Source organism: Dama dama, chromosome 25 (assembly GCF_033118175.1).
Source record: "Dama dama isolate Ldn47 chromosome 25, ASM3311817v1, whole genome shotgun sequence".
NCBI lineage: Eukaryota > Metazoa > Chordata > Mammalia > Artiodactyla > Cervidae > Dama > Dama dama.
In genome coordinates this window covers 42,532,944-42,555,214 of record NC_083705.1, presented here as the reverse complement: position 1 = coordinate 42,555,214, position 22,271 = coordinate 42,532,944, and the positions used below count along the sequence as shown (strand labels likewise).

General features: G+C 38.3%; 1 protein-coding gene across 4 annotated transcripts in view; it reads right to left on the bottom strand.

The window, feature by feature from the left end:
- Window positions 1-22,271, bottom strand: part of FYB1 (FYN binding protein 1) — a 165,339-nt gene that overhangs the window by 47,154 nt on the left and 95,914 nt on the right. The gene's annotated exons all lie outside the window — the stretch shown is intronic.

The window sequence follows — 22,271 nt, the reverse complement described above, 5'->3', positions numbered from 1 at the left end:
TGTTCTGTTTTAGATCCTCAGACTTTATACATCTTATAAATGAAAGTTTCTACCCTTTGACCAAACACCTCTCCTTTCCCCCCCAAACTCAGCCCCTGGCAACCACTTTTCTACTGCTTAAATATTATACAAAAAGCTTCCTAATTCCTTTTAGATATTTTTGCCTCTCTTATTGGAAATACTACCCTCTCAGGAGCCTGGCTACAGTCCATGGGGTTGCAAAGAGTCAGACATGACTGAGCAACTTCACTTCACATCACTCTCTCCTCACTATCATAGTCCTCTTGGAGTTTTAAAAATTGTCCAGTCCCTACACCCCTGACTTGCGACATTCCTTGACAGGAGAAAATCTCACAGGATTAGCTCATGTTTTCTATTGCCAGCCATTTTTTGGGGGGTTGAGGTAGGAATAATTAGTTCCCTTATAAATCTGATAAATGAAAATTTCTGATTACATTTACATATTAGAAATATTTTTGTCTTTTTGTCATAAAGTTAAAGTTTTCTGATATGTAAGGCTAGATACTTTTTCTTGAATTCAATCAGCAAATTTTTTCATGGATAATTTGTCTCTAGAGTTACATTTAGGAAGTCCTTCCCTACCCTGAGAACACATAATTATTAACCTTATATTTTCTTCTATTTCTCATTGGATTCATTTTTTTACCTTTAACTTTTAAAAATTATTAGTAATTTATTTTGGAATTAGATGTGAAATCAGGATCTATTTTTATGGGTTTATTATTGTTCTTAAATCATTTACCAATGTCCCAGGACCATTTGTCTAATAAGGTATTATTACTTACTTCTTCTTTCATAAAACAAATATTAAAAATCCTAGTGAATGAGACAGATGGAAATGCAGCTTGTTATTTTAATTTATAAATAATATGGTTTGATAGAATCATAAGTGACTTGAAAGCTTTACACAAAGAGAGTAAGCCACTGTGAATGGATATTAATAAACCATTGGTGGTTTAGTCACTAAGTCGAGTCTGATTCTTGCAACCCCATGGACTATAGCCTGCCAGGCTCCTCTGCCCATGGGATTTCCAAGGAAAGAATACTGCAGTGAGTAGCCATTTCCTTCTCCAGGGTATCTTCCTAACTCAGGGATCGAACTTGGGTCTCTTGCACTGCAAGCAGATTCTTTATCGACTGAGCTACCAGGGAAGCCCAAAGAGAAGAAAAATTATTTATTAGTCATTTGTGACATCTTTTCACGGGATATGTTTTGACAAGTGGGAGACTCCACCACGTGAGTGATCTAAGGCCTGAAGGTGAGAAATCATAGACATGATTTGGGGAATGCTGAACTGGGTAGACTAGAATCCAATCTACCCTGAACTCCGTAGCTACAGGTTTGCCTTTACACAGGATTAGGAGGCTTTCTGATGGGGCCGCTGGGGCGACCCCCTGCTCTTCTTCTTGCCGGGCATCTACTCCCCCTTCCCTGGTTATATTAACTTGAGCTGTTCAGAAAGTGGTGTGATTGCCTGGACTTGTAACTCCAAGGGGTCCTCAGGGAACTATGACAGCCATCTCATCACCACCCCAGAAGGCGTGCCTGAGGGCGCAGTCAAACCAGAGGAAAGGAGAGCTGGGAGATGGAGAAGAATTGGATGGGTTGTTTTTTCAAATTACTTTTGGAAAATTGTTAGAGATAATCTGACAGGCTAAATGAGAAACTAAACTATAAGTGTCTTGTTCTTCTTTAAGCTTGAGGGAACACACGCTAAAGTACTCCTATGTTACACTAGTATTTAGCAAGAGGATATTTTGCTTTGCAAAATCTATGGTCACTTTCAAATACTACAAGGAATATATTTGCATGCATACAAAATAATACTAAGGAAGAGCATCTTAGTTTTTCAGGGAGGCAAAAAACAGGTAGACTGGCCTTACTGTAATAGGATTGGCTCTAAAATCTTAATGTAAACTTCAAAAATTGTGCCAAAATATAATTAATAATATTGGAATTCTCAAAAGCAAAAATCTAGACTGATGTGATGGAAGAAAAGAATGAATATTGAATTATAATAAAGCAAATAAAGAAGAAATGGAAACAATAAATCTATAGGAAATTTCTGAGATTAATTATAACATTAATAAATCATTTTTTTGCCTAGGAACCATTTTAGGTGTTTTGCATATGGAATTTTTTTTAACTTATTTAACACTTCTTCAGGTATTTGTTATCTAGTTTCCATTTGATAAGTAAGAAAACTACCCAACTTCAGAGAGTCAGTAAGCAACAGAGGTGGAATTCAAACTTAGCCAGAATATAAAACTTAGTTGCTATCTTCTGATGTTTGTGCCCTTTCTGCTATGTTCTGTCCATGCTCTTAAAGTCATTAGATGGAAATTATTGATAAGTTCAAATGGACATACTAACACATTTTCATAAGTCCAGCTTTTCTAATTGGTTCTTTGCCTCTTAGGGAAATATTGAACAACTGTTTTCAGCTTTATTAGGGCAATATTAACTCTGCAGACTATGAAATAATCTATAAAAGCGTTCAAATAAAGTGGTGTTTTGGATGTATGTTTCAGAATTTGACAATCAGATAGCAGGAAAGTAGACATCCAGGAGTTAGTGGAAAATGGGCCCCCAAAGATGGATGACTGATACAGGTTGACAGGGAAAAAAATGTCTGATGATTTGGAATTGAGGAATTTGAAATAAAATCATGAAAAGGTCTAAAATATATGAAGTAAAACAAAGGGAAAGAACAAGTTTAGAATTTAGTTGGTATCAAGAATTAGAACTGTAAAAGTTGAGAGTTAACAACCAAAACTCTGACCAATCCATCTATTTATCTATATATTTGTGTCTTATCCCTCAAGTCTCAGGGATATCAATATTGCCTAGGTAGTCTGTGGCTTTACAAGAATTGAAAAGACCATTTGGAATTTCTTCCTCAGAGAAATGTGCAAGAATATGGGCCTCATAGTAGCAGACAGAGCAAGACTACTGGACAGTACAGGATAGCTCAGTTGCAGTGAGCTAAGCAGGTAAATTTATATCCTACTGCCCACTCTCATTCCAAGTCAGATTCAGGAATTATGTTCCTGGGCCTTTTAATAGGAGCTTAAGGCTTAAGGTCTTAAGTATGTTTTCACCCTGCTTATTTAACTTATATGCAGAGTACATCATGAGAAACGCTGGGCTGCAGGAAGCACAAGCTGGAATCAAGATTGCCGGGAGAAATATCCATGACCTCAGATATGCAGAGGACACCACCCTTATGGTAGAAAGTGAAGAAGAACTAAAGAGCCTCTTGATGAAAGTGAAAGAGGAGAGTGGAAAAAGTTGGCTTAAAGCTCAACATTCAGAAAACTAAGATCATGGCATCCGGTCCCATCACTTCATGGCAAAAATAGATGGGGAAACAGTGGAAACAGTGACAGACTTTATTTTCTTGGGCTCCAAAATCACTGCAGATGGTGACTGCAGCCATGAAATTAAAAGACGCTTGCTCCTTGGAAGGAAAGTTATGATGAACATAGATGGCATATTAAAAAGCAAAGACATTACTTTGCCAGCAAAGATCCGTCTGGTCAAAGCTATGGTTTTTCCAGTAGTCATGTATGGATGTGAGAGTTGGACTATAAAGCAAGCTGAGCGCCAAAGAACTGATGCTTTTGAACTGTGGTGTTGGAGAAGACTCTTGAGAGTCCCTTGGACTGCAAGGAGATCCAACCAGTCCATCCTAAAGGAAATACCATCCTGAATATTCATTGGAAGAACTGATGCGGAAGCTGAAACTCCAATACTTTGGCCACCTGATGCGAAGAACTGACTTATTTGAAAAGACCCTGATGTTGGGAAAGATTGAAGATGGGAGGAGAAGGGGATGACAGAGGATGAGATGGTTGGATGGCATCACCGGCTCAATGGACATGAGTTTGAGTAAGCTGTGGGAGTTGGTGATGGACAGGGAGGCCTGGCGTGCTGCAGTCCATGTGGTCGCAAAGAGTCGGACACGACTGAGCGACTGCATTGAACTGAACTAAAGCTTCAAGTAGATGCTGGCCATTTTGCTAAAAAGCTGAATGGGAGTTTGACTGACACCTAGTTGTAACACTTGAACTTCCACAAGAGATGTAATAAATTTGATAATAAAATTCTTAACCATAATTTTAAAGTATGACTAATAGCAAAAACAAAAGAGAACTGACTGTACTTACAGTAGGGAGCAGTTCGTACCGGTTGCAAAAAAATGGGAAGAGTTGTGAACGAAGGGGAGAGAAATTGCAAAACTGTCTAGAACATGAAAACAGCTCTCGAGAATCTGGGAAGTTAACAACCTCTGATTTGAATTTTTCATTCTCTTTAATTTTGGGAGCTTAGTAGAGGCCTTACACAAGTCATGTGCTCTGACACATGGGTGGAACACTCGGGCCATTTTACTAGGAGGAAATGCCTGGCAGGGGCCTCCATGAGTCTGCAAGCAGTGCCCACGGATTATCTGCCTGAACCTTAAGGGTGGTCCCAGGTTCACTGAAACACCAGCTACTCAAAGTGGTGACATTATGTCAGGATCTAAAACTATAAACGGAAAAGCAGAATTGAGGGGGGAGGGAAGAAAGACTGAGAAGAAGTGGGGGGGAATAATTAATGAAGAAACTTTGACAGTGGTAGTATACTTACATAATAGAAAATGGAAATTGTATTATTTCACAAACTTTGTACTTGAGTTTTTTTTTTTTTTTTTTTTTAATAAATACTGGTTCCTGGTATTGTGACAATACTCTTGTAATGTAAAGATCTATGAGGACTCAGGAAATCTACCCCTTAGATTCTGACATTGATGACTTTGATTAAAAAGGTGCTTGTAACCTTTAAGGTCCACGAGGTCTAAGGAGTATCTTGAGTTGTGGTCTGGATTTCCTTTTCAATCCATGGATTCCTTAAGAAAACCAAAGATACTATGAGGACTTCCCTGGTGGTCCAGGGGCTAAGACACCACACTCCCAATGCAGGGTGCCTGGGCTTGATCCCTGATTAGGGAACTAGATCCCGTATGCCACAACTAAGAGTTCGCATGCCACAACCGAAAGGTCAAAGATCACATGTGCTGCAACTAAGCCCCAGTACAGCCAAATAAATAAAATAAATATTAAAACATCCCGAAAAACAATGTATCATATCATCCCTAATCGCCATAAAACCTTGACTGTAGACTTAATTTCTAATTATGATTTTGTTGGGATGTCTTAGAATTGAGTCAGATGTTAGAAAACTGATTTTACCACCAGCTTTACACCAAACAGTCCTTTGTCTTCAGCAAATCATTTAATTTCTGTGTGATTTAGTTTTTCTAACTGTCAAATGGGAGTGGTATGACCCCAAGTACTTCATAAAGGTTTAAAGATTAGATGAGCTGATATGTATCGAAAGCATCTTGAAAAGTCTGAAGCATAGTATAAACATAAAAGATGATCACATAAGGATGAGGGATGTGACAAATAAAAATCATTACTGAGCTATCCTGACTTGAGTTATTCTGAAATAATATTTTGAATTTTTATAAGGTCTTCAGTTATTTATTGGGGAATTATTATGTGCCTGCCCCAAGAATTTATGCTTTTGAACTGTGGTGCTGGAGACAACTCTTGAGAGTCCCTTGGACTGCAAGGAGATCCAACCAGTCCATCCTAAGGGAGATCAGTCCTGGGTGTTCATTGGAAGGACTGATGTTGAAGCTGAAACTCCAATACTTTGGCCACCTGATGCGAAGAACTGACTTATTTGAAAAGACCCTGATGTTGGGAAAGATTGAAGATGGGAGGAGAAGGGGATGACAGAGGATGAGATGGTTGGATGGCATCACCGGCTCAATGGACATGAGTTTGAGTAAGCTGTGGGAGTTGGTGATGGACAGGGAGGCCTGGCGTGCTGCAGTCCATGTGGTCGCAAAGAGTCGGACACGACTGAGCAACTGAACTGACCTGAACTGACCTGAACTGCTCCAAGATTTAGCCATTGAACTGGCAATGTGGAATATAAACTTTTATCTTCTCTACACCTGCGTAGGTCGACTATGGCTATTGTTCATCCAAATGGGACAAAAAGCTCTAGCAATTGTCTGGTATTTCCTGAGTCTGGGCTGATAAACTCTGCACTAAGAACAATCTAAGTGTATATTTGATGGAATCACTAGCAATGGTCTGCCCATGTACAGTCATTTACACCTAACTAAATACAGGCTCCTTCAGAATCTGGTCTCACTGTGACCTTATCACGTTTCCCATAATAGTTGTTTAAAAGCTCCCCACATTCCTGGACCCTCTCACTCTGTCCTCGTTCACCACAGATACTTTACCTTTTATTTTACCAAGACCATGGAGAACACTCTACTTGACCATCCCCATTTACCTTTTGTTCTAACTTAAAACCTCCTTACATCTTGCTATCCTTATTTCCTTTGCCTCTGATTATCTGGAAAAATGTCATTCTTACCAATACTAACTGCCATTCTTGGTTCATGACATGCCTGCTTTCTTATAGACCCTGCTCCATTAATCAATAACTCCTTCACTTTCATCAAGTAAGAAATGATTATTAAGCACTTACTCTCTGCTCTGGATTGTGTTTAAGCCTTTACGATGCACTTCCCATCTTAAACGTGGTTTGATCTCTTGCACGCTAAAGAAACACAACAATATCCTTCCTTCTTTGTCCCTCACTCTAGTTAACAGCTGCTGTTTCTCGTTCCCTTCATAGTCACACTTCTTGAAACACATGTCTTATATTTGCCACTTCTATATCTTTATTGTGCTTCAGTGGCTTCATGGCCGAGGGAAGAATGAAAAGTTCTGGAATAGAGAGTCTTGAGTTTGAATTCAGACTTCACCACTCATATTCATTTAATTGTTTATTACTCAGTTTTGGGCCCTGAGTAAGCTGCTTGACATCCCCAAGTCTTTATTTTCTCATCTGTGAAATGGTCATATACACCCACCTTGCAGAAGCATCTGAACATTATAGTTCTTAATAAACATTCCTATTCTTAGTTATCACTTAATCTGGCTACATCATTGATACATGGCAGTCATCCCATCTCAACTGTAAAAACCCAAACCTTTTCCACAAACAAATTATCCATACTTTTGGTTCAGTTAGGATATCTTAGAATGGACTAAGAATCAGGAAGCTTAACTCCTTATCCAGCCCTTCAGGTAATGAACGAACAAACATTGCTTTTACTTTCTTGATTCCTGTGTGTGTCTGTGCTCAGTCATGTCTGACTCTTTGTGATGCCATGGACGATAGCCTGCCAGGCTCCTCTGTCCATGGAATTTTCCAGGCAAGAATACTGGAGTGGGTTGCCATTTCCTTCTCAATTCTTGATTTCTGAACACCAGAAGCAAGTTTTCAGCATGGGAAGTGGAATGGTTTGATAGAAAGAATACTTGTGCTGGAGTCATTCAGATCTAGGTTTGACTACCAATCCCAACTTGTAGTAGCTGTAGGACACTGGATAATGTATTTTGCTTTTCTGGGTTTTATATTCCCTGCATGTTAAAATGACACTACTGCTTCCTAACATGCAGGATGGCCATGAGAATTAGAAATAGTATGTACCTACTATTTCTATCCAACACAGTGGGTGTTTTGCTTAAGAAGTATCCTAGCACCTAGAACCATTTTTTTTTTCTACACGGGACAGGCTCTTATTAAACCTCTAAGGGCACATTTATGTCTCTATGTGTAGAGAGACTAGGATAATCAAACTTACTATGTATGCTTTTTTTTTCTTTTAATTTTTGTTGAAACATAGTTGATTTCTAATATTGTGTTAGTTTCAGGTATAGCTTAGTATGATTTCTTTAAAAAGTTTTCTTGGGACTTCCTTGGCAGTGCAGTGGTTAAGACTCTGAGCTCCCAATGCAGGGGGCATGGGTTCAATCCTTGGTAGGGAAACTAAGATCTACATGCATGTGTGCTCAGTCGTTTCACCCGTGTCCAGGACCATAACTTGCCAAGCTCCTCTGTCCATAGGATTCTCCAGGTGAGAATACTGGAGTGGGTTGCCATGCCCTCCCCCAGGGGATCTTCCTGACCCAGGGATCAAACCCTTGTCTCCAGTGTCTGTTACAGATTCTTTACTGCCGAACCACCGGGGAAGCCCAAAGACCTACATGGTAAGGCCACACACACAAAAAGTTTTCTGAACTTCCACTTGTGCCTGAAACAACATGCTATGCTGCACTTGTGACCATTTTGCTACAAGCAAGCTTCTGACAAGCCACCTGTTTTTTTGAAGTGTAGTGTGGCTGCCCTGCTTATCCTCTGGCTTGACACCATGCAGCCGAGTGCTGCTGGGAGAACTCTCATCTGTATATAGAGCACTCACACATGGTTTCTTATGCTAATTTTATGTTTTTTAAAGTTCCCATAAATTACTTTGTCACTTTTTAATTTAATCTCTTCCTAGTTAAATAGTAAACCGAGGGTGGGTCTGCACTGTCGCCATCTGTGTTTGCCCCACAACACTTTATGTCTATCATACATAGCAGAGTATTTTATGTCTTACTGGTTTGGACTTTCTTTTTCCCTCTCTTTTCCCTTTAGGGAAAAAAAAAAAAAAAAACTAGTTTAAAATAGTTTATTGTGAGATAAATATATGCACAGTAAAACACTTAAGGAAAGATAAGAGGGAATACTGAAAAGAAAAATCTCACATTCTATATCCCATCTCCCATTTCCCAAAGACAACTGTTACCAGTCTCATATGTGTCTTTCAAGAAATATTCCATGCATTTTATCACATAAATTGGACCTTAGTACAGTATTCTGCACTTTGCTCTTATAACAAATTTTTTTAGAAGATTTCTTTTTACTGGCACAAAGAGGGCAATGAAATTTTCATAACTGTGGCATTCTCCATTGCATAGATTTAGCATAATTTATTTTGACCCATCTCATAATTGATGGAAATTTTGATTAATTTTTTGAAAATTATTTTATCAAGTAAGAAACATATTGGTTTAAAGAGTACACTTCAGGGACTTTCCTGACGGCCCTGTGGTTAAGACTACCCCCTCCCAAGGCAGGGGGCACAGGTTCAATCCCTGGTTGGGGAACTAATGTCTGTGTGGTGCAGACCCCCCCCCAAAAAAAAAGTACAATTCAGTGGAATCAGTATGTTTGTATTAGTGCAATCATCACCCTAATCTAATTTTAGGATGCATGAATCACCACAAAAATAAAGCTGACCTATTATTTATTTCACCCCATCCTCTCCCCCTTACTCCTGCCTTAGGCAACCACTAATTTACTTTTGGTCTCAGTGGATTTGTTTATTCTGCGTTCTTCAGATTAATAGAATCATACAATATGTGGCCTCTTGTGACTGCTTTTTTCTCTTAGTTGTTTTTGAGGTTCAATCATGTTGCAGATATCAGGACTTCATTCTTTCTATGGCTGGTTTATATCCCACTGTATGGATACCACATCTACTTATCTATTTTTCAGTTGATGGACTTTTGAGTTGTTTTCATTTTTTAGCTGTTACAAATAATGTTGGTGTGAACATTTGTGTACAAGTCTTTGTGTGGACATATGTTTTCATTTCTTTTTACTATTAATATATGCCCAGCATAAAATTGCTTAGTAACTGTATGTTTACTATTGGGAACTTTAGTTTGTTTTGTATTTGATATCTTTGGATTACTAGACAAGTACAATTATAAAATTATTCTGTACTTGTATGTTTGATCACAAGTCTAAATATATCTGTAGGGTAAATTCTTAGAAGTGGGATTCGTGGATCAAAAAATAGAACATTAAAACATTTTGGTAAACAGTGCCACTTGGTAAGAGTTTATCAATTCATGTGTCTTCTAACACAAGAGGACTACACCTGTTTTACCGTAACCTCACTAACAGTGAGGTATTATCACACTGTTTTGGTCTTAATTCTGATATATAAAAAAATGCTATGACATTTTAACTTGCATTTCAATGTTTGCAAGTGATGTTAAGGATCTTTTCATATGGTTATAAGACATTTTGTGTGTATGTGTGTTTCCTTAATATAGTATGTTAGTGATACAGCACCCTATTTAATTAAATTGCTGAAAAAAGAATTTATCTCTTCTATGATTGACGGTTGATCTAATATGTTGCTGTTTGATCTAAATAGAATATAACTTACAATATAGGCATTCAAGTAGATATTACCATTTATGTCAAAGCATCTTACAAGTTTTCAGAAGATCTTCAGTAGCTTTGAAAGGTAAGGATTTGAAAGTGTTTTTGAGCCTATTTGGGTCATAGGCTTAGAAAATCTAGCTTTACAGAATTTTTTTTCTTGCCTAATTCAAAGTCATCTATTCTTATCTTCAAAGAATTTATAAGCCCATAGTGGATGTAAACCCACAGAGGATGGGAAATTTTGAAAACCAATTTAGTTGAAAACAAAGTACTGTAACTATATTAGTGAAAAACTCTTTGCTTTGAAAGCAAGCTACCAAGAAAATGTTGGTCAACTTAGAATATTCCATCAACATGGAAAGAAAAGTAATACTGAAACGTTCATGGTTGCATAGATAATTAAGCAGAAATTAAAATGAAGGTGAAGAAGTAGAGATCAAAACAAATACAATCAATTAGAGGAAAATAAGTAAAGAAAGGCTTTGATCACTATCTTAAACTTCCCCCATCTCAGATCTAACTTTAACATTCAATGTCTCTGAATCTTTTTTAATTCTTAAAAATTCACTTCCCCAATAACTTTGTTGGATATTCATAATTTATGTAGTTATTTTTATAATTAGATGTAATCATGAAGTGTTAAAAGTTTTTATTTATTTTCAGTTCATAAAATGACATGAAATTCAAATCAGGCAGTAATTTGACTGCAGGTTGCTGGCTTCTGAATCTTTCTTTTTTAAAAAAGGTTAAGGGATTTCCCTGGTGGTTCAGAGGTTAAGACTTGTGGCTTTTACTGCCAAGCCCTGGGTTTGATCCCTGGTCAGGCAGCTGAGATCCTGCAAGTAGTGCGTGTGTGTTAGTCAGTCGTGTCCAACTCTTTTGTGATCCCGTGGACTGTAGTCCACAAGGCTCCTCTGTCCATGGAAATTCCCAGGCAAGAATACTAGAGTGGGTTGCCATTTCTTTCTACAAAATATTATATTAAAAGGAAAAAAGTCAGTGTATAGGAAAAGTTTTTTGTCAGAAGCTGATAGTTACAGAGTACCTTTCTTGTTTCTAAGATAGAGTGTATTGGTGCAGAAGACAATAATTGAATTTCTTTTCTTCAAATGCTAAATTAAAAAATATATATATACTTAAACTTATACAGGAGTAAAGGAAGTCCTACTAGAACTCAAGGTTTAGAAAAGCCTCATGTGAACTGGTTGATATGTTGAAAGGATAGTGAATGTTTTGAGTCAATCAACATTTTTAAAATAAAAATCAATATAACCCAGAAACATAACATCTATGAGCAGAGAAGGAGTAAACATTGGTGATGCAGAAATAATAATATAGCTTCAGAATATGAGCAAATAGAGGGACATCTAAAGCAGATGCTTCAAACTCAACTTTCAGTGGAAGCCAGGCAGCAAAATGCATTTGTATGTACTGCTGGGAATTGACTGGTGAGCAGGAAAGTCATACTGTCTTGATGGGGTCACTGCTATAAGGCTCCAAACTACTGTAAATATGTGGAGAACAAGTCTAGATTTTTCCATGAAATCTTCCAATTTTTTAATGTTGGCAACTAACTAAACAAAACAAAACAAACACATCAAACATACACCACTCTCCAAACTCTGCACACCAAACAAAGCACATTTTTGGATTATTTTGTGATAGATGTGAAATACTTTGTGAAAATTACTTTGCGATAGATGCCTTTTTTTTTTTTTTTTTTAAATGAGAGGAAGTGTCATAAAGAAAAGGACTATTAAGGGAAATTGCCTAATCATAGGTTCATCCAGGAAGCCAGATTTTTCCTGTTAAAACTGTAAGGTTTTGAAAGGGGTAAATTAGACCATCAGACCAAGTAGATGTGAATTGAGGAAAGAGAACCAGAACAGCCAACGAAGAAGACAGAACTTCCTTGTAGTGCATGGGCAGAGCATGAAGTGACCAAGATCCAGTATAGCTGTAGGCACAGCTGTGTAGACAGACTGGTTTAAACAGAAGGTGCAGTTCAGTTGCATGCTCAGTCTCTCAGTCTTGTCTGACTCTTTGTGATCCCATGGACGGTAGCCTGCCAGGTTCCTCTGTCCATGGAATATCCCAAGCAAGAATACTGGAGTGGGTTGCCATTTCCTATGGGGCTTCCCAGTTGGCACTAGTGGTAAAGAACCTGCTTGCCAATGCAGATGTAAGATGCACAGATTTGATCCCCGGGTCCGGAAGATCCCCTGGAGAAGTGCATGGCAATCCACTCCAGAATTCTTGCTTGGAAAATCCCATGGACAGAGGAGCCTGGCAGGCTACAGTCCATAGGGTTGCAAAGAGATGGACATGACTGAAGTGACTTAGCATGCCATTTTCTATTCCAGGGGATCTTCCCAATGCAGGGATTGAATGCACGTCTCTTGTGTCTCCTGTATTGGCAGGCAGCTTCTGTACCAACTACGCCACCTGGGAAGCCCCTCAATTCAATTAATGTTTGCTATGACTCTTTTTGTCATTGCTATTTTGGAAGATCAACAACAGAGAAGAGAGGAGGATCCCTGAGTCAAGAGACAGCGTGAAAATATATTGTGATAAATCAAGACCTGGGGGTGGGGGTGGGGGTGGGGGGAAAGACATAGAAGAAGAGGAGATCCAGGAGAGAAAATATAAAAGCCACAGAGAATCTCCTACTAGAGGTGTGACCTTAGGCAGGTCTTTCCCTCTTTCTTCTTTTTTTTTTTTTAAAAAGTATTTTAATTTACTCAGGGGGCTTCCTGAGTAGCAGATGGTAAAAAATCTTACAATGCAGGACACCCAGATCCATCCCTGGGTTGGGAAGATCCCCTGGAGTAGGAAATGGCAATCCACTCCAGTATTCTTGCCTGGAGAAGTCCATGGACAGAGGAGCCTGGTTGGCTACAGTCCATGGGTTCGCAAACAGTCAGACGTGACTGATTGACTAACACTTTCATGCTTACATTAATTTTTTTTAGATTTTCACTAAAATGATAATATAATTAAAAATGTATATAGAAGATCTAAGGGACTCTGAGAACGTCCAAAGGCCTCACGTTGAAATATACTACCTTGACAGTTCACAACTCAGTCAGATTTGGGAATTGCAAATAAAGATTCCTCCACCTCATTTATCTCATCTGTATGCTTTGCTTAATGATTCTAAGTGATCAAACAATACCAAGTTTTACTGTTCTTAAATCTAATTCATAAATTTCTTCACTATTTTATGCAAAGTAAATAATATATCACATTTACATTGTGCATCTAATTTTGTATGAAGTCCAAATATAATAGTAAATTGGTGAAATTAATGTAATCAATATAATATTTAACAACCACTTATACTGATTCCTATTTTGTGTTTTCTTATTCCCTATACCTAGCATGTGAACAATTTCTATCAGTGCTACCCATGAAACATTCTGAATTCATCTCCTGTCTCTTCCATCCTAGTCCAAGCCATGTCATTTCTCACCTGAAAGTCTTCTAATCAGTTTTCACATTTATTCTTATGTGCCTACATTTTATGCTTCACACAGCAAAGAGAAGTCCCAAAATGTAAACTAGATTATAATATTCTTCTTCATAATGCCTCCAATTTCAGTTGCTTCCTATTACACATTTTGAACTATGACCTTCTAGAACCCAAGGAGTTTGGTCAGTGCCTACTATTACAGCCTTATCTTGAATCACTCTCCCTTCACATAGGTATTCTAGCTGACATGAGGGCTTGCTATTTCTTTAACCACATCAAGCTGATTCTTGCCAAAGTAATTTGCACTAACTCCTTTCTGCTCAGATATTCCTCTCCCATATCACTGTGTAATTGGATCCTTTCATCATTCATGACTCTGCTTAAATATTATCTGCTCAGAGACTTCTTCACTGACAATCTCTTCTAAAATCACTTCACCTTGTCTGCTACCTTCTCAATTACTTGGTTGCATTATTGGTTTTATTTTATTTACAACACTAAGCATTCTCTGAATTTGTTTATCCATTTATTTGTGCTTTATCTGCTCTTCCAACTAGGATGTAGGCTATATGAAAGCAAAAATTATATACATCATTCTTATTGTTGAATTCCCAGGCATAAAACTATGGCAGTCAACTCACTAAATATTTGCTGAATGAATAAATAAGAGATCTTCTGCTGAAAAAAAATAGGCAATGTCAAATTCTCTTGCACGTTGCTGTTATTAGAACAAAAGCAAAGATTAAACATAATAATAAAGAAGTTATTTTGTAATTCATGTTTATCACTAATATTCATACTAAAGATCATCATCATTTTCAGCATGAAGCAGTGAAATTGAATGCTACAGGGCCCTGAACAGAAAGAATGACAGGCAAATATAGGCATAATTGACATAATTAGTATAAAGAGTAACATTTAACATCAGACTTAGAGCTGGGATAAGAAGTCATCCAGTAGAAAAATTCACTAGGTCAAAGTACAATTAAATTTTACATCAGTGATTGATTGAAAGACGGTAAGTCTTTGGTAATAAGAGAGTCAGGCCAGTCAGGAGTGCAGGAGTGAAAGAAAGGATTCTGAACAGATAAGAAATGGACTGGTCAAAAACCATCTAGATTAGGGATGTTTATCCCAGTCGGTGCTGGTGCCTGCCAGTGAAGGAGATGTAAGAGATGTAAATTCCTGGGTCAGGAAGATCCCTTGGAGGAGGAAATGGCAACCCACTCTGGTATTCTTGCCTAGAGAATTCCGTAGACAGAGGAGCCTGCAGGCTATGGTCCATAGCATTGCAAAGAGTCAAACATGATTAAAGCAACAGCACACACAGGCATGCACATCCTAGAAATAAAAAGGGATTGAGGTGAGGAAACAGGTGGGGTTACAGCTGGCTTCAAATACATGAAGGACTAATTTGAGGATGAGTCACATATTTGAACATACTATACAGAGGCAGTATGAACACCAAAGGAATTTATAGAAAGATTCCAGTGGAAAATAAGATTAAAATTTCTAGGAGACAGAACACGCTAAGAAGTGGATTCTCTAGTCACAGAAATTTCAAGTGTAAGATGATGCTTCCAGGGACTTCCCTGGTGGTCCAGTGGTTAAGAATCTGCCTTCTAATGCAAAAGATGCAGATTCGATCCTTGGTTGGGAAACTAAGATCCCACATGCCATGAGACAATGAAGCCCATGTTGCAAGTACTGAGCTCATGCCTCAACTAGAGAGAAGCCCGTGCAATATGGCATGTGTGCCACAACTAAGCCCTGATGCAGCCAAGTTAAAAAAAAAAAAGATGATGCTTCCAGACATTTAGAGCCCATTCCATTAGCATGGATCAGTGGAAACGGCTGTTTGAGTTCCAGCCAGGCTAATTACCAATTGTGAGACCTTAAGCCCTCTTCCTTCCTCTTATTTAAAATGGGAACAGCTATACCTGCTACATAAATTGAATGAGATAATGTGCAGAGTGTACCAGGTACAGATTCTGCAAGCAAGTAGGTGCTCAATAAATAAATAATGGTCATTATGGAAACTTTGCAGCTATGAGAAGACAGCCCAGGATGCTGATGACTTGATAGCTTGTGCAGGCCTTTCAGACTCTCCGTGGCTTCTCAGTTTCCCTGATATTGATATTGAACTAATTGATATTGAACTATTCAATTAATATTGAACTAATCTTTGAATAGAAAGGACAAATTTATGACTATTATTTCAGACAATTTCTTTTATTTTGTTTTCAGGAAAAAAAGTACTATTGCCAGCATTTGTATTCATTAAGACCTTAACAAAACTATTATATATATATTTTTAGAAAAGAATTGGACTGGTCAAAATTCATACAGAAAGATCAGCTGGGAAGGAGAAGAGAGTTCAATATAGGCAGCCAATGTAGAGTTCCAGTCAAAACCATGTACTTTGGAGTTAGTCAGACTTGGAGTCAAGTGCCCTTGACCTTGCCCATAAGTGCTCCTCTAGTCCATTGACTAAGTAATCATTGTTACTTGGCTGCAGTGTGCCTATATATATATCTGTAATAGTTAATAATTGTTATATAACTTGTGGACAATGAAGCAAGATAGTGTTGGTAGCCTAGTAAGAAGTCATATGTAAAAAAGTGATACTAGATGCAGATAATATGACTTACTAAATGCAGATTTTGCAGCCATGAAAGTTAGTGATACTGGAGTTTTAGCATGATGAAACTGGGGAGGGAAGGGTAAGGGGTTTAGTAAAGCTCCATTTTGCTCTTTCCACATGTGTCAAGAATTCACAAGTGAAATATTTTATGTCCAACATATAACGGACACCAACCCAAAGTTATCTTGAGGAACTAAGAGATATAAGAAGTTATGCTCATCTAAACTCCCCCGCTCTGATTTCTTCTGATATGTTTTGCTAACACTGTATTACTTATACTTATCTTGGTAAACTTTAACATCTACAACTTGTGTGATAGTGTTCATTTTGACTAAACTTCTAATGCAGTCTTTTGCAGGACTGTGTCAAAGGGGCATACTTAACTTAGATTGTGGATAACACCCTTGCTGAAGGGTGAGCTGCTACTTTAGAAGCTAAGAATTATGTTTAAAGAAACCCCATAAGTTAGAGATATCTAACTAGAAATCATTAAACAGAAAAAGTACAAGCAAGTTAACTACTTAATGACCAAAAAGTTAGTACATGATGGGGAAGAATCAAGGTATGTACAGCAATCATAGAAAAACTTTCAGGGTACCCTTATTTCATTATAGGTGATACATTAATAAATTATATAGCATTGCTATATATTTATATCACATGGCTAAATATTTATATTGCATAGTTATATATTTATATCACGTGGTTATAGTTTAATAAGACCCGGCTATGCTGGGTCTAAGTTGTGGCATGCAGAATCTCTTTTTTTAGTTGCAGCATGTTGGGATCTAGGGATCTACCAGGGATCAAACCTAGGCCCCCTGCACTGGGAGCATGGAGTCTTAGCCACTGGACCACCAGAGAAGTCCCTATTATAGCTGTTTTGAAACTTAAAATAGTTAATATTTTTAGATGTTTCATCTTAAATATCATCCCTAGTTCTAAAAAGAAACCACCTTTTAGGCTGTTATTAACTTGTCAGAATTTTCCTATTCAAAAATTGAGTATAAGGCTGACTATTGAACTTGGATCTATAGCAGTAGTTTTCAAAATTTAAGAATAACTCAGTGCATATTTAATAAGCAGGTTCTAGGAACCCATCTTTAGAGATTCTGATTCAGATGCTCTCAGATGGGGCTCAGGGGTCTGCATTCTTGCCTAGAATCTCAGGGAATTTTGATGCATGTAGACTATGGACCATGCTTTAAGAAACACTAGTTTTGCTATCTTCTCCTTTAAAGAAATAGTGAAACTCAAGCAAGCTAATGTTGATACTACTGATGTGGTAAAAGGTTTAGATTAAGATAGGAAGAAATGTTTTAAGTAGATTGCCTAAAGAATCTTAAAAAATAACTTAGAGATAGTATTTATGCATTTTCTTCTTCTTAACATTGAACAGTATTTCTTAAAGTGTAGACCCAACACCAGTAGTATCAGCATCATTTGAGAACTAGTTAGACATATAAATTCTCAGGCCCCATCCCAGATCTAATGAACTTAGAGATTCTGGGGCTGGGTTCCAGAAATCTGAATCTTAACAAGCTCTCCAGGTTGTTCTGATGCACAATCAAGTGTGAGAATCACTGGTGCAGACTAAATGGTGGTCGACCTGGTGTGATTTGAAGGACAAAAGAGTAACGTAGAAGGCTGTGAAGAGACTGGTCACTTGAAGTAGTCATTGTGCTACTAAGGTGTGCAACCTGTTGCCTGAAGTGTGCTATTATCACAAATTCTCTTTCTTAAAGCACAACTTGCTTATTTTGTTTTTGATCCTCATATTGGCTACTAGCTGATGTTTTCAGTTTGTACTTTATTTTCAGTTCCTTCTGGTTATTTCTTGTCCTTTCTATAGGAAGCAAACCTTAGAGGATCCAGCCATAGTTGAAATAAGAGAACCTGGTGATTATTAAACAGGGAAAAATCTCATTAAGAGGATACCACACTGAATTAAGAGGTTGGGATTAACATATACACACCATTAAATGCAAAATAGGTAACCACAAAATCACTGTGGATGGTGACTACAGGCATGAAATTAAATTAAAAGACACTTGCTCCTTGGAAGGAAAACTATGACAAACCTAGACAGCAAATCAAAAAGCAGAGACATCACTTTGCTGACAAAAGGTTCATATAGTCAAAGCTATGGTTTTTCCAGTAGTCATGTATGGATGCGAGAGTTGGTCCATAAAGAAGGCAAAGCCACAAAGAATTCATGCTTTCAAACTGTGGTGATGGAGAAGACTCTTAAGAGTCCCTTGGACATAAAGGAGATCCAAGCAGTCCATCCTAAAGGAAATCAGTCCTGAATATTCATTGCAAGGACTGATACTGAAGCTGAAGCTCCAATACTTTGGCCACCTGATGTGAAGAGCCAACTCATTTGAAAAGACCCTGATGCTGGAAAAGATTGAAGGCAGGAGGAGAAGGGAATGACAGAGGATGAGATGGCTGAATGGTATCACTGGCTCAATGGATATGAGTTTGAGTAAAGTTGGGGAGATATTGAAGGACAGGGAAGCCTGGTGTGCTGCAGTCCATGGGGGTTCAAAGAGTTGGACACGATTTAGTGACAGAACAATAACAGCTAACCAGGACCTACTGTATAGCACAGGGAACAATGCTCAAAATTTCGAAGTAGCCTATAAGAGGAAAGAATCTGAAAAAGTGTATATACATATACACACATATATATGAATCACTGTGCTATACACCTGAAATTAACATGACATTGTAAATCAACCATACTTCAATTAAAGAAAAAAAAACTTTATAAAATGATGACACCACACTACTCCTTTTATAATTGGATGGATGGGAAGTGAGAAGTAGGGGTAGAGGGTGATAATCACAAAGGCGAAGATCAGAAGATAACTTTAGGAGATGGCAGATTGAAAAGATTGGAGAAAGGAAGGCAAAGTGATTAGGATCAATCTTTAAAGTACAGTTTATAGAATACTGACTACTAGTCTTCTCTCCGTAAAGGGAACAGAACCAGGCAAAGGTAGATTCACAAAGGAGGTGGAATTTATTTTGACTGCCTACTCTATACCTTTTGGGAGCAAATAGCCTAAGAATTAGACTCTCTGTTTCTCAAGACAGCCTTCTTTGAGTAAGTTCTTGTGAATTGTAGCACTGTAAGTTCTTGTGAATTTACTATTTTTGTGCCTTTCACATAATTTGGCAAAGAAAATCTATTGATTCTTTATGAAGCTATCTTCCTGCTTCTGCATAGAACTTTGAAGCAGAGAATAAGTGAATCACGTAGCCTTGTGGGTGACAAAGCACAGGATATTCCTTTAAAATATCCTCAATTCTGATCAAAGATAAGAAATCTGAGGTCCAGACAAGTTTAGTGATTTGTGAAGGAACGCAAATCTTAAAATCACGAGGTCCTGATAAAAGAATCTTGTTTTCCAGAAGAGTCTCCTGTTCTTTCTACCATCCCTGGAAACAAAATCTCTCTCTCTATATATGTCATTTGTTTCTAAAGCCTAAAGTGATAAAAGTTTAGCATCTTCCTTTTGAAAGTTTTTTCAGTATCTCAACATTGAAATAACCAAAAATGTACATGTTACTGTCTGTATGAAAGAAGCAGCTAAGGAGAGACTAGACAAAATAGAAAGTCAACAACTAACAGACTTAAAGGCCAACACAGCAGGCAGAACTATTCCCCAGTAAAGAGACAGTCTCCCAGTTGTTTTTTGTGAAAGGGAGGAGTGTTATAATTCCCCAAAGTCGTGAATATATGGTTGCTCACTCACATGTATGTGTGTGCAGAGATGATTCTGGGCATGAGCAAGGCTGATAAATAACTTCTGGGAAAGAAGGGAATTATTCATAGCTAGATCTCTGAGTTGGAGGAAGGAAGGAGGAGCTTAGGATTGGAAGATAGAACGGAGTGGAAATTGACCCAGGCAAACTCTATGTTGAAATGTTGAGCCTTCTTTGCGGATAATCCAAGAAAACGTCAAAGAAGGGACTCGGTTGGTGGGGGGAAGGCCATGTGTCAACAGCAATCTATTTGATGAAGTTTGGAGAAGACCTCAGTTGATCGATGTCGCTGATATAAGCAGTGAGCTGGGTTTGAATGAGTTGAAATGGTTCTGAGATGAGAATGTCTCACATGGGCTGGAGCATAGGTATGTGATGTTTGGAAACAGTGAGGGACTTCTTTTGACTTCATTGAGCAAAACCCCTGCCTTCTGGAGACAAAAAGAAGTACTACAAAAGTTGCTGTGATAGTGTAATATGTGGAATTGCCACTCTATAATTTCATAATGAGTTCAACTATTAGTGTGTCTTTTACGTGCAGGTTTCCTACTACATAGGATGTTTCCAAAAGATTTTAAACTGAAGGCTCAGACTTAGACTGAAGACAGCAAAGTACTCTTCTTGACTATCCTGATAGGATGCTAGGCAGAAGAGAATATCCACATGCATCTGCTCAAGGGTCCAAATGGGGGTGGTTGGGCAGTACCAGCTTCCAAGGAAGCATTTGGAATTGGGCATGGGGGTGGGAGAGGAGGGGTTGATTTTGGCTGTTCCAGCGGCTAGTCAGTGCTACTCGCTTTTCAGTAGCTAGAGATCAAGGAGGCTAAAATTCTTGTCCTAGGCAAGACTGTTCTACTTGAGGAGGAATAGTGTGTCTCAGGCTGCTGGTGGCATTCCAAAATTCTGAAGACTTCATTTTATACATGAGATCCAGGGGTCTCCAGAGGCTGGTGCAGAGCACAGAGCAGCCTCCTCTAAATACAGCAATGTAGCTTCTCTGCCCCATAGTGGCCCCCGCATGGCTGTCCTCTTTCACTCACAAAATCTCAAGTCACGTCTATATCCACCCAAGGATGGTATAAATAGAAAGGCACACTGCCACTGCTATGCTCCCATAATCAGCAAAAGCAAATCTATATTTTCAAACAACTAAACATATAATAACTCCCCACTCTGGATGATCATACGATTAGTCTTCATTTGGTATCAATGATTAGGAGTGGCTTTACTATGAAAGTGCCAAGTTTTGAAAAGATAAACCCCTCTTATCTCTCCAAATAGTCATAAATGGTAGGAAAAGAAAGTTGGAAACTTGAGAGTTTTTCAGAAGTGAGGCTTTTTGCTCGAGTTAAAAATAAAATAGAAATAGCGACACAACTTCCTGATTTTCAGATTCAAGTCATTTCATGCGCTAGTCATTTGGTTTGCCTTCCCAAGTCTACTTTAATTGAGATGGTGTAGGCAGTGAAAAGTGTACCCGTAAAACCACCACGAAGTTTCACCTTGAGAGACAGGAGCAAAAACAGGAAGGTAAGAAGTCAGCCTAATTTCCAGAGACTGAGTAGTTCCAATTTTAATGAGGCATTGTGCACCCATGGGAGGAAGGTTGTAATCCTCCTCTTATGTAGGATTTGTGACTTTAAAAAATGTGGACTCTGGCTCAGGAGCTCTGGCCCTGGAAACCCTAGAAGATCACTTTGTGGCAGCTGTCGTTATTTCCAGCCATTCATGGCCTACACTTACTATTTCAGGCCCATCCTGAATTTAGTAACATGACATAGAAGCCTACAGACTGGAGCCTAGACACCTATCTGGTTTCCTGAGGGCTGTGGCTAACCTCTGTAGTTTATTTCTGTTGCTGCCTTTTTACTGCCATGCCCCTGCTATCCAGACAGGTCTCTATTTTCCTTGAGGAATTAACAACCAGTTCTGAGATCTGAGACCCACCTATTCCTTTAATGTCACAGATTTCCAGAGCTGCAAGGTACCTTAGGGGTGATCCAGTTCTACCCTCTCCTTTTGCAAATGAGAAGGTGGTTAAAGACATTACTTGTCCAAGATCAACTGAAGTTGATAGAGTTGAATGGAACTCTTGACATTAAACCCAATTGTTTACTAACTGCAGGTTGATCACAATCACTACTACTTATGGTGCTGAAACTGCTGGGCATCAGAGAATCAGGGAATCATTTGGCATGCAAAACTACTTTTTTTCC